The 13,808-nt window shown below is 40.2% G+C and overlaps 1 protein-coding gene and 1 long non-coding RNA gene across 19 annotated transcripts in view; one reads left to right on the forward strand and one right to left on the reverse strand.

Annotated features, from left to right (window-relative positions):
- Positions 1 to 7,672, reverse strand: part of RC3H1 (ring finger and CCCH-type domains 1) — a 63,014-nt gene extending 55,342 nt beyond the window's left edge. For 10 of the 18 annotated variants that reach the window (XM_080601883.1, XM_080601873.1, XM_080601872.1 and 7 more), the window contains exon 1: positions 7,461 to 7,671. The gene's annotated coding sequence lies outside the window, so the exon portion shown is untranslated. Of the gene's footprint in view, positions 1 to 6,845; positions 7,412 to 7,460 lie in introns of those variants that run through there. The other 8 variants (XM_080601871.1, XM_080601884.1, XM_080601878.1 and 5 more) reach the window with 2 other exon arrangements.
- An 86-nt stretch (positions 7,673 to 7,758) lies between these two features.
- On the forward strand, positions 7,759 to 13,463 carry LOC308198820. Its single transcript, XR_013954231.1, has 4 exons — positions 7,759 to 7,897; positions 8,297 to 10,019; positions 10,374 to 10,467; positions 12,261 to 13,463. It is a non-coding gene; the product is annotated as an uncharacterized lncRNA (long non-coding RNA).
- Positions 13,464 to 13,808: the final 345 nt, after the last annotated feature.

Genomic DNA, 13,808 nt, shown 5'->3' on the forward strand with positions numbered 1-13,808 from the left:
GATAACATTTTCTTTCCACTTGTTGCATGCATCACCTACAAAGAAGTCACAGATAGTATCTAGGCTTCCATCTTCAAGGCCTGAGAGGTTAAACAAGGAAGATTAAAATTAAAAAAAAGCACCATTTTAACTAAACTGCAAGGTTTTTGCAGCACTTCTAAGATCTCTCCTCTAATTAATTCTACAGGAGGCCTTTTCACGCAATTAAACAGGAGAATGACTCATAAACAGGAAGGACAGCCTGAATTGCAGCCTCTGGTTTAACTTACCAATCCATTTCAGCAAGCCAGTTTAACCTAACTTATTTTTATCTTTCAAATTTACAGCAACAGCCAAAGTAGTCACGAGGGAGTGTGCCACGAACAATACACCCAAACTTCTCATCAGTTCCAGAGGAAGCAGTGACATTTTGAGACTCGACAGCAAAGTCCAAGAACAAAGAGTCCCACGGCCGCTCCATTATCCAAGCAGCCCATCCTGGATTGTCAAAGCAACAAAATTAATAAGCAATATGCCATCTCTGTTACCTTATCTAGATGAATTGAATAGTGGCTCAGATCAGAACAAAGCTTTTAAAAACAAACAAACCAACCCAACAGAATACTTAGAAGGAAAGTGGCTAATACGACAGAAAGATCATCAAAGACATCAACACATTGAGGAGAAAATAACCCACAAAAAACAGAGTATTTTAGCAAGCAAGCAAAGACCCTTACAATAAAGTCACTTGAAGTCTGAAGAGATACATGGGAAAGTGATATTTTCTTTCATTTGTTCTTTATCATTTTTGCTTTAGTCATTTGTGAGATTTTGCCTTCTGCTGATCTATTCTTGAGACAAAATCCACATTCCCTTTACAAAGCAAGTAAAACTAAGAATTCATGTTCTTTTGAAACTGCTGAATAAAAGCTGCTGAGTATAAGCTAGTCATTTTCTAGCTTTCAAAAAATATTAATATTTTTGAATGTTAACATCTATCCACACAACAGTTATTAATATTGAAACTGTCATTGTTCACCTCCAATGTTGTAAGGAACAACTATTTATCACAATCTTTTGAATTTGATTGTTTCTGTTGTTTACAACACAGTACTTTGTCAATTTGGTATGTTACTTGCGAACACCTGAGCTCGCCAGACAAGTCTTAAAAAAGAAAAAAAATCACTCAACTGCCATGTAAAAGAGACTTTTTAGTTGCTCTAGAAGACCCCAAAAAAAAAAATACGTACCTCTTCAAGCCCTAAGTCAGCTAGAACGCACACCACGAGTACTGTGCAGGTGTTCCATGTAAGGAGGGGGAGGCTGAGACTTGCTTCCCAGTACGTTACACGTTGTTCTTTCTTCTATACCTCCTCTGTGAAGCAGGACAGCATTTTGCTGTTTTGTAGTTCCACAAAACACCCAGAACACCTGACTGTGGCACAGAACTCGGGCTTGATTTTGTAAAACAGACTGAAATACGAACTATCTCAAACAGAGATGATTGCTTCACTGGACTCGTGAGCACGAACAGATATTTTCAAAATTTCATTAACACAATGTTTACTTGTAAAGGCAGGGAAAAATTTTCTACTGAGCCTCTCAGAGAGCAGCCTACACCCTGAAATATGAGATTTACTCATCAAGTCTGATCATCATAACTGCCAGAATTACGAATGGTCATAAAATAATGTTTATGCAGCACGTCACAAGTTCCGAGTGCCATGTAAGCTAATCAAACTCACTTTCTACTATTTCTTTTAAATTAGTGGCAGATAATTTCCAAGGTCTTTCCTTTGTTTTTTTGCATCCTGTCATACAAAAAAAAAAAGATACAAACCACTTTAGCCTTGCTGTACTGCGATTACCAGATTCAAGAGATATAAACACTGAAGGAACTCACCACTTTCATTTGTTTGTACAGTTCCAAATGTCAAATAGTACCTGAAGAACTTCCATTCCAAACTGATAAGAAAAGGACGGGAAAAAAAAAGAAAAGAACAAGCAAAAAACATGTGACTTACAAGACAAGCAGGAGCCAGTAGTTAGAAGTTTTATTTAACTCTCATTTTTGCAGGAAATAAGGCATTTATATTACACAATCATTGCAGTAAAACGTGGAAGAGTTAGTGATTCACATACAACTGCTACCAAAAAAAAACCCACACAACTGAAGAGGATTAAGTCAGTATGAATAACGTTTACTCTAAAAACAAAGCACAGAGAATGTAAAATGCTACTGAACAGTGGGAGTGTTCCAAAGAAGCTGGTTTACTAATAAGTGGGTAATTAAAACCATCCCCCTCAGCATGAATTTCAATTCATTCTCTTTGCAATACCTCCCCTGAACCTGACTCTTTTGCCTCAAAAGACAGCTCTTAAATTTGAGTTGGAGACCAACACTGCCTGCAACAATTTATCAAAAATAATTAGCTTGCAGGTCCCTGAAGACCTTCAATGCATACTAAAGAAACAGGATTCCTGCTTCTCTACCAGAAGTTTCCTTTCAAAACAGAAGGGAAGTTAAAAGTTTTAATTGAAAAACCTTCCCGCTTGTTCACCATTTTAACTGAAGTAATTGCTATAAATGACTTCAAGAGGAAATTCTGAGAAGGCCTTTAGAACCAGGCTAACAGCACTATTGTTCCATCAGCTGATCAACCAGAAGTTTGTAATGAACAACAAATCTTAAAACAACCAGACCTCAACCTTCAAAGCTTGTCCTGACAGGGTTTGGTAAACAGGGAAGCGTTCTGAAAAGCGGTATTTGGAATGCCTGGATCATATGTTAAACGTAACAGCCTGCTTTTAAACAGTAGTTAAAAAGCATGATTTTTAAAACACATACTTAAACAGAATAGTGAAGGGATGAGAGTAACCAGGCTTTGTTAAAACAATAAACAAACCAAAAGGAATCCGGAACCTCCCAGAGCAGCATGTATTTCAGTTACTACAGCTATTCCACATGCTTTGTTTCTTCAGCAGGCTTGCAGCCGAAGTGCAATCATAGTACAGAAGTCCCAGATTGACACAACGTGCACCCCTGTTGTAGTTCTAAACATCTGTGTAATTGACAAATGGTGCTTTATGAGAAGAATTACAAAAGAAACACACTGATTTTGCAAGATTTTTTTGCAAGGAATCAGTGGTGGAATGGCTCTGTACAGCAAGAACATCGTCACTTATGGCTATTTTAGTGACATCAAGGTTGGTATGAATAATTGTCAATAAACCCTGCAGCTTCTGGAATGCTGAATTCGACTCGCCTTACCGCTGTATTACCCATCACTGAAACAAACACCCTTTACTGCACTGTCTCAAAATATAAAGCAACCAGAGACTGCCACTATCTGTGTGAAGCAAAGGAAAGATTGGTTCCTTTCCTTCTGCTACAATTGCAATACTCCTCAGCTTAACTGCGTATCTTCCATTTCTTACATTGCAAAACAGGAAAAAAATTATTTTTTTAATTGTCAAAACAATCCTCTTCCCTTAACTACTGTCATGCCCCTCCCAACCACCTCTCACATGAAGATTTTTTCTATGTTCCCATTGATTCCTCTTTTTTAATCATCTAGGTAACATTGTACAAAATCAAGTGACACAGATTTTCTGTTTTTCTACATGTGGCCTTTATGCTTCCCAAGATCTGTTTTCTTTTTTCAAAAAGAGTATGCTGAGTAATAGCTTCCATGTAGAAATCTGTAAAGAATGTTTGGGTCCTTTACCTGTGTGAATTTAAGTCTTTAGATTTTTCAAATGTCAATGGTTGGTGCTCAAGAAGTGCTGCTAACCAGATGAGGTGACATTTCTCATCTAAATAAGGCATCAGTTTCTTGCTCACAAGTTAAAGCTTGGGCCAGAGCCAAGAGCTACCTACCTTCTCAATGGTAACCTGCTCTTGCTATTCTGCCAGCCTAACTGCAAATTATTCAGTCTGCCTGCGTAACATTTCTGTAACATGTTGCTGATGTACATAACAAGCCATTTGCACCTGCCAGAAGTTGCGCCAGACCACACGTACACACCTTCTAACTACGTTAAAAAGGAACCTCCTGGGAAAAATAAATAAATAAATCTTGCATGAAACACATTTCTCTAGCAATTCCAGCACAGAGCACGGTACCACTGGTATTGCTTCTGGCCACACAAACTTTCAGCAAAAGATACAGAAATCTTGATATTTCAATCACAAAATGTAGTTCCCCCTTTACCTGGTACCACACAACGAGTTGTTATCATGCAGTAACGGGAAAGTTATTTCCAAAAACACTCTAACCAGACAGTCTTTTTATGTCAGAAGGACTATTTTAACAACCTAATAGGGCTTCACCTTCTTCCCAGTTACGCATTTCCACAAATAAAAAAAAGCATTAGAAATCAGTTAGCTCTTTGAAATCTAATACCATTGCAGCTTTTACCGCACCGGTAACGAAGAAAATGAAACCGATGCAAGATAATGTCATCAGAAGTACTTCTTGAGAAAAACAAGTGACCAAAGTAAGTGATGGGAACTGTACCCAATATCTACGTACAGAAAGGAAAGTAACAAGAGTAAATATTTGTGGTTTTCTTTCTCAGTTATCATGAGTCTGTAAAACTTCAGATTGCTTTACTGTAATATAGCCTACACAGAAGTAACCTTGAAGGTCACACCAATTTCAGCTGGTGCTGAATGTTTATGTAATAACCTTTCAAAACAGAAAGGCATTATATATTTATTCTGTATGATAGTAGATGCATATTCATTACCAAATGCAGTCTAAGGCATTAACTTCAAAGTACAAATTCTCCCGTGGCTTATCTCTCATGTACTTTGAGCCAGATTTCTTTTTCGGCCTAGCAGACAGTATTACTTGGTATGCTCCAGCAAACAACTATTCTCCAACTTACTGGGGAGCAAAACCCGCAGAACCACACAGTTTTATCTGTGAAATGATTCAGTGAATCTACTGGGGAAAAGAATTTTACACAATGCACAGACTTCGCAAGTTCTGCAAAGGATTGTCTGCTTGAAAGGTATCTTACAGTTGCAGCAGTCTGCTGCATAGCTATTTTGAGACACTGGGGATGCATGCTTGAGTCTAAATGCAGATGAGCACTTTCCTTTTCGTGCAGTTTTACACTTCATGTTATTTGAAAGCTACAATTCCACAAGTTCTTCCAAATGGATGAAACATTTGTTGCAGGTATCCAGCATGTAAGCGATATGATTTCCCAGGTGGAGTAAAAAAGGTAATTATCTTTCATATTATTAAATAGTACAAAACAGGAAAGGTCAATTTCCTGTTTTTAAGTATCATAAAGACACCCCTTTACCGCAGTGGTTAGTTAGGAGATACAGACACTAGATGAAGTGTGATATCAGACTTCACCATCATCAGAGGTGATCACTATCATCACCTTCAAGACCTCTGAATTAAATATAAATAATTTAGGTCAATATTCTTAATATACTTGCTCACTGAATCTTAGCATCTGCAGTGCTTAATCCAACAAGACTGACAAAGGTTTCCACCCAGACTGCTGGTGAGCCACTGGCAGAGGTTTCTAAAAGCAATCCTGTTAATTTCCATCATCTGCTTTAACATGAACAAGTAGTATTATATAGCAATATATGTCCTAAGACGCTCTTATATTAAACCTTGACATATTAATGAATGCAATTGCTGGATTCATACATTCACCTGTTCATTGGAACATTAGATTTTAAAATACTTATCACACAATAATATTACAAGTCTCCAGAATATTTTTGTTTTAAACTAAAATAATTTGGATACAACACTGACAAATCCCAGAAAACATACAAACAACTTCCCACCCATCTCCATTAATGTTAATGCTGCACAAAAGTGACAGATGAGCACGGCAGTCAAGACTGGTTGTCAAAACAGAGTATGTTGACAGTACCTGCATTTCCAAATCTCCCTCAACCCAACCCATCAAGCTGTCTGCTTTGACAGAACCTTTTCTAGGACAGGAAGGCAAAGCTATAAGCAACTGTAGAGAAAAAGAAACGTGCCTTACTGATAAAGTCTGTCTCTATTTATGTTAGTGGAAACCATAAATTCATATCCACATTAGGTATTAACAGACTAAAGAAAGCCATGGTCTATGGGTCTAGTGGTGAAGCTTAGAAACTGTCAGTAATGTACATACTTTTCTTAAGAACACCAGGCTATTTGTACAACCAGGAAGACTCCTATTAGCTTCACTGACTTCAAATAGAGATACAGAAAATAGAGATATTTACAGTTGATAGAGCGCCAGCTAATGCCCTGCTGCCCTCGTAAAACTAAAGGGGTAGGAAAAAAAAGATAAGTTTAGGAACACATACATTTCCGTCTTGTAGTATCCAAGAGTTACTTAACAATTCTGTGTAGCTATACGACATGAATAGAGCATAAATGCAGAATTTAACAGTGTCATTTCTCTTACAAGCAGGATCATTAAAAGATAGCACTGCTAAAAGTTACAGTGATCAAAGCAGCTCTGCTACAGCTGAGGTTGCCTTGTCTCTTTTGATTATTTTTGCACTTTTTTACTTGGCCATTTTCAGTATAAGAACCACAGTGAAAACAGTACCTACTATGCGGGGAGGGAGGGGCAGATTTTTCAGTCATACTTGACTGAAAATTAAAAATAAGAGAGCTATTCTTAGGTAAAAGACATACTTCCACGTGGAGAAAATTAAATATACCCACTTCTTAGGAAAAAATAAGCACATCGGTTTGCTCTTCATAAAATGGCACAGACCTCACAATGGCTTTTGAGGACAAAAACCGACACCAGGACATTCCCAACCACCAAAACACATTAAAACGCGGCTGTACCAATGCCGCGCTCCCGGCACGAAACCTTACCCATCCTCGCCCTGTTATCCGACAGCTAAAATAACGCCAAAAACTAGTGAAAGCGAGCGGAGTTTCTGTTGTGTTTTGTCACGGCCGAGGGCCACCTCGCTCTTCCCTGAGGCGCCACAGACAAAAGGGCGACAACCGGCGGGGGGAGGGCGGCGCGGAGAAGGGGGCTCCGGCCTTCCTGCTGCTGCTGCTGCGCCTGGTGCTGGTTTAACCGTGCGGGGATCTAGTTTTCTCTTCTTTCCAGGCACACACGGCCCCTGGAAAAACAGCAGCAGACGCAGGCCGCGCACAAAAGCCGCTGTCGCTCCCCCCGCCGTAGCCTGAGGCAATGCTGCTTCGCCCCCACCCGGCCGGGCCCAACCGCCGGGCTCTCCCCGCCCCCCTTTGCCTCCGCCGGCCTCAGCAGCTCCCTCCCCGGGGCGCTCAGAAATCGAGCCCGGCAGAAGCCCGAGGCCTAGCGAGGCAGGCAGCAGCAGCACGGGCCCCAGCGCCAAGCGCGGCGCCCGCCCCTCCGCCTCGACCCCTCTCCGGGACGAGAGCGCAGCCCTCTCGCCCTCGCCCCATTGTTCCCCGCACCCCTGGCTCCGTTCCCCTCAGGGGAAGCAGCGCACTCACCACACGGGCCGGGCTCCCCCCGCAGCGGCCACCGGCCCCCTCAGCTGCGGCACACGGGGGTGGCCGCAGCGCCCTGCGCCTCCAGCACCCACTGGCTCCGGGGCGCCGCCGTCGCCTCCCGTCGCCCCGCCGCCGCCGCCAGCGCCGCTGCAGCAGCGGCCATCTTGTGCGTCGGCTGCCTCCCCGCTCCGCTCCGCCTCGCCTGCCTGCCCGCACCGCCTCGCCGCTGCCGCCCGCCCCTTCCTGCGCCCGGCCCCCCCGGCAGGTGGGGAGGAACCGGGAGAAAGAGCCGAGTCACGGGCTGGAGAGCAGGGAGAGCCCTACGGGGCGAGGGGCCGGCGCTGCCGGGCGGGGGTGCTGTCACCCGCTGCGGGGAGGGCGTCGCGAATTCCTGTCAGGAGCAGCAGGCGCTTCCCTCTACCCTTCGTGCCTTTTGGGTTGTTGTGCTTTTTTTTTTGTTTTGTTTTTCGTTCCTCCACCTCGTTTCTTCCTCCCTAGCGTTCACCGCGGGTGCGGCAAGGTTATAGGGCGAGGTTGTAGCTCTCGGTTACGTTACATGTGTCCTGAGGAGCCGGGTGCGGGCTCGGAGCCTCCCGCAGCCCGCCATTTTACCTCAGCGCCCGCAGCTGAGGGAGCCCTGCCTCGGCGGGGCGCGCTGCGGTGGTCCTCCCCAGCGTGACTGCCTCACGCCACCAAACCTTAGAGTTTGGGGTTGTTTTCTTACTTTAAAGGATGATGTGTGCGTGTGGGGGGGGGGGGGGGGGGGGGGGATATGAATGCTGTTCCCCATCCTGCGTGTCCGTGCAATTCAGAGGCCTCGTTTCTTTGCTCACCAGGCCCCCTGGAAGGCACAGAGCTTGGCTTGCTGCTGAAGAAGGTCCTTGCTTCAGCTTTCTTTGCTGCAGGATACATTTGATTCATCATCATCCTCAACAAATAAAAAGATACGAGGTGAAGGGGACCCAGCAAGCCCTACTGCATCACACAGTATCTGGACCTATGTTTCTACATTTTGTCTACTTGAGAAGTTTTGAAATGAAGTTTTGAAGGATTTTTCCATATATTCATGACAACTTGCTGCATTAAGTTAGCACATACTGATTGCTATTTAGTTCTCAAAGTATTTCGAAACTAACATCAGGATATTTCGAGGTAGCATCAATTTGATTCTCATTTTAAGAAAACATGAACTAATATATAAGATACTAAGGAATTTTGCCAAATGTATTTTTAAATTTGATAACAAAAAATGGGTTCAATGGTCCCATCCTGTTCCCCAAATATGTTATTATGTCTGTGCCTAGCAGGAGGCCTAATTGTCTGTAGTGGGCTCTGTGGCACCAGCACCCAGGTGAAGTAACATCAGTCAGAGACAAAGCTTGGCACATGATTTGTTTTGTACAGCTCCTCTTGCACCTTGTTACTTAAGAAAATTCAGTGCTATAAAAAACACTAATAGCTAACTTTACGTTTTGCCCCTTTTATAAGGTGTTACGTAATCATATCCTCATATTTTTTCCCTCTCATTCCCCTTTTATGAAAGGCTTTGATGTGTTAACCCACCCAAGTGAAGGCCTCTGCAGGATGCTGCATGTGGAATCACTGCATTTCTAAACACTTTACCCTACTGTAGGGAGCATGCGCTGCATTATCAGTTCAACATCCCTGCTGCAGAGGACTGCATGACCTTGAGACACCATTGAAATGATGCAATGTAAGGTCGGAAATAACCAGGCCCAGAGCCAGGGTCTTCAGAGAACAACCTGCAAAAGGAAGCTGGATCATGACATGCAGACACAAACCCGGAAACAAATAGCAGAGCTAGTTTCCTAGACAAAGGCTAAAGTTTACATGGTAGAATTTAATATTCAGCTCACATTTCTGGCTTTTGTATTGATTGCAGACTGCTGTGATTTTCACATTAATTTTACAAGAATTGTGGTGATGGTAGCTAAACATTAATTCTGTCACTTTTAAGAAAGAAATTGTCTATGACAGACTTTCACCAACACAGTTAAGCTTAACGTTTTTCAAGGATCGGTGCTTGAATAAAATAATATTAACAACAACTTTAGTTTTTGAAAACAAGGTTTTCTTGCCGTAGTCACAGGCATTTGAGATCTTATGAACAAAGAAGATTAAGATTTTTACAAAGACCACCTTTAACTTAGCCAGACTCAATTCTAAATGAAATTGCAACCTAGGTTCTAAGTTGTGTGCTCTAAATTACCCGTTAGCTGTTCCTTGGCCTGTTTTCCTCTGTTGGCTAGAGAATTGAGACAGCTTTGTGAATTGGACCCTTCCTTCAGCAATAATGAGTTAGTGTGAATTACAAAAGAAGTGCAACTTTGACAGTTTAACATGGAAGTGTGAATCTTAAGCATTATGGCTGTTCTCTTGTTATATCAAAGAGCTTAACAAACGATTTAAACAAATCTAAAGGGATGTTTCCAAGCATCAGAATCTTTAGTACCATTGTTACAAAATTAAATATCTTCATAAATGATTTAATCAAGACTACCAAAGTTTACCAGATTCAGAAGTTGGAGATGATCACAGGTTAGTATGTTATTACATTTTTATCATTATGTTAGCATACAAATACTTCCTACAATGCCCAAATGATACATTAAGATCACTTATTCCTAATGACCATATAAATTATGTAAGAGTCTTTGTCTTGAAGTATAGTCTTTCATATAACCAATTGGCAAATTGCAGCATGGTTTATTAAAAAAAATCTGAATCATCGTATTCATATCTAATTAGTCCTTCTTCTTGCAAATGAATCATGAAGCGATATAGCTGCATATTATCCTAGATCAGTTTAAATATCTGCTTCATCTTTTTACTATAATTTAAAACTTTATATACCTCAGAAAATTTTGAACCAGCAATTGTCGTCTTTTGCAGGCTGCTTTCCTAAATGTTACACTAGAAATGTGAACCTTACTGAAGTTATTAGTATCTTGTTCAGACACAGAAGCCAGCACGAGAAACTAAAATGGTAGGTGTTCACTGCAACCTTTGTTTAAAGTTACAGAAACTATAAATGGGCAAGGCCTCAGGACATCCTCTTACTTCCTAGTGTATATCAGGTGGTTGTACACTGCACATCACCCCGGTGTTTTCTTCAGTCGAGTTTTTAATACTCCAGTCAGGAGACCTTACCACTTCCTATAGTCAGTTCCTATACATGGTTCCTATTTATTGAAAGGTTTTCATTTTCAGGTAGTTTATGTTTGCCCTAGCATTTAATTCTATGACCACTTAGTAAATTCTATTACCAGTATTTACTTGCTAACAACAATTTTCAGTATTACAACACAGTTTACCACAGTACTGCATTGTTTAGAGAAGTGTGATCTGGAATGACCTATGTACCTTATTAAGGAACATTGCAAAGATGCATGCATACTCTAAATTTCAAAACCTGTTTTAGATTAACACTTTTCTAGTTGATTATTCTTAATTCTCGATTTAAAACATTCAGAAATTTGTAGATGAGCTTGTTACCACTTTTTTTTCAGGAACTGATCTCACTAGATAGCTAGATTATTTTAATGTCTACCCTCTGCAGTTATCCCACATTTCTTCCTTCATGATACACTGCTTTCACAGATGAAACACAAAACATTTGCTTTTGGGATTACTGTTTTCATATCTCTTTGCACCTTGTTATTAATTCTGCTGTCATTTATCTCTAATTATTCAAATTGTTCTTTATTGTCCTTAAAAATCCACAGGAATTAGTTTAGATTCTAGAACAACGTGTCAATTTTCCATGACATTTTTTCTCCTCACTAAAGAGGTGCTAATGTAGGCACAATTCTAGGATGTTATATTTGTGGACAACCTAGTAACCTTCAGATTATATATTAGAAATGTATCCCTCCATTAGACTGTATTACTGAAAGGAAAAAGCTAAAATATCAGCGCAGCTGTCAAATGGTATCATTTTGATGATTCAATTTTTGTATTACTGTTTCCATATAAACTTCAATGCAGTAATACAATAGCTATCTTCATAAAAAGAAAGACTTCTAATGCGTTGGCAGTGTTTCAGTTTGCTATTTCAGTTATCTACATGACCACTAAAGCTGATAATAATGGAAAATTTCTCATTTTGAAACCAGTGATATCAAAATGAAAGGCAAGATTTAAATATTTTCCCAAATGGCTGCAATCATTAAAAAATGTTGTTGCTGTAGAAATAAAAAATTCACACATCCAAAATTATTACATTTGTGATGTAAAACAAAATAAAAAAGAAACTCTTTAGCACTTTTTTGTGCTTGACCATACACATTAACAAAACCTAGAATTCCTGCACTTTTATAAATTTCCACTCACAGAAGCAGAAGACCAAAGCATAACCACCCAATGTTATCATTAAAGAATATGCTGAATGTCATCCAAGCCCATATAGTTCAAATGCAACTTTCAGGACTAATTATATATGCTTATTTTAAAATAATAAGAGTATGAAAACAAAATAAAATCTTCCACTGTGGAAGGACATGCTCAGTATCTAAACCATAACATATGAAGTTTAGATTTCACTTATACAAGAGAAACCTTAATGATGTAATGGGATGTGAAAGGCACAAGTGTAAGATTAAAAGTAATTCCATGAGTGTTTCTCTCTCAATCATTCAATTTACACAAGCAAGATAATAGTATGTAACTCACCAACTGTTATCAGTTTTGTTTAAAAATTTGTAAAACTTTCTACAGTTATTTGATGGTACGCAAAATAGATTTGCAGGATATCAATGCAGTTTACATTTGCATTTTCAGACTACTAGGAATGACAAAATAACGTTCCCAGTATGAAGGAAAACAAGGAACAACGAGGAAGGTAAGAAAATTCCCTCTGATGATTTCTCATTAGAGGTTCCACTTAACTGTACCATCTCATTAGCCTCCCTGTCCCACTGACATAGAGATCCTATATACTGACTTAGTAGTGAGTGGCACAGATTCTCATGGTACTCCTTAGTGCCTTTTTGCTTACATGCCATTGCCTTGTTTGCTTTGATCCCACTTCGAGTGTCATTCAGCAACATTTCTTTCTAGGCATGAGGGAAAAAAAACACCTTGAAGCATTATAAAATATAAGACATAACAACATGGCAAGAACACAGACCCACTCTGAGGCTGCGGGGATATCAGAGATTTAATGTTCACTGGGCAGAGCAAGTCAAAGGCACTACAACGTATTTGTTGTTCTGGTGCCCTCTGCTGAAATAACCATCTGTTTGGCTTCTGAATCCCCCAGGAGTCCTATGTGCCAAGTGCTGTATGCTGCCACCACTTTATCTTGCATTTTAGTTCCTTGATTTACTTCCTTTTCTATCTGTCTCAACAAAAAGCAGAAGCACAAGCCTTTCCTTTCGTTCCTCCCCTGGTACTTCTGTTGAAATTTGTCTTCTCTTCCTTCATAATGTTGTTGCTTTGCAGCTTACAACAGCCTTTCACTGGGTTTAGGAAAATAACATGAGTTGTGATGATGAAAATTAAGAAAATAACATTTTATAAGAATTCCATCTCGTGTATAAAACCAAGAACCACCTAAAGTAGCCACATTATTTTTGTTCCTTTCTAGCAGCTTCCTCATGTTCTGTAAAACTGGGGGGAAAATGAAAGACGAGTAGGATGATACAGTCAGCACGGTTTTTCTACAGCAAGTCAATACGTTTGTTTAGCTGCACGTAAAACCACAGCCTTACTCTCACTTTGAAGGGGAAGCTAAAGTGTAGAGGTTAAGCAACTGTTCAGGTTCACATCACAAGCAGTGGCAAGATGTGGAATAAAACCCAGATCTCACGGTCTGGTCTCCTGTTCCAACCACTAGACCTCACTACATCCTCCACACCTATGCAAATTACAGTAATTGCATTATGACTAAACTGCTGTCTGAGTAATTTTTCCAACCAAATTTCCAAGTTAGAGTACAAGTAAAAAGTGGGACTGTCTTAAATCTCCGTGGTTGCATGACACTTTTGCAGTAAAAGAAAACGTGCTGACTATTCCAGGAGTTATCCTTGCTTTTTGTCACGTGTAAAGACTCAAGTTTTGTACTGGTTTGCTTTAAGAACATCTGATACAGGACTTCCCCAGTGCATCTTCCAGCAAACATGACTATCAGTTGTTGTAGGAAAATAAAAGTAAAGGACGAAACAAGCTTTAGCTAATCTTAACACATGAATGAATACATAAGTTTGGATTATTATTATCATTTAACTACTGTGGATATCTAGTAGCTTCTACTTTTTCAGATCTCAATTCTAGCACTTTTTTAAGAGTATGTTTTTTTCAGGTAATTGCAGAGGGAAATAATATATC

This window comes from Anser brachyrhynchus (genome assembly GCF_964034855.1).
Source record: "Anser brachyrhynchus genome assembly, chromosome: 8".
Taxonomy (NCBI): domain Eukaryota; kingdom Metazoa; phylum Chordata; class Aves; order Anseriformes; family Anatidae; genus Anser; species Anser brachyrhynchus.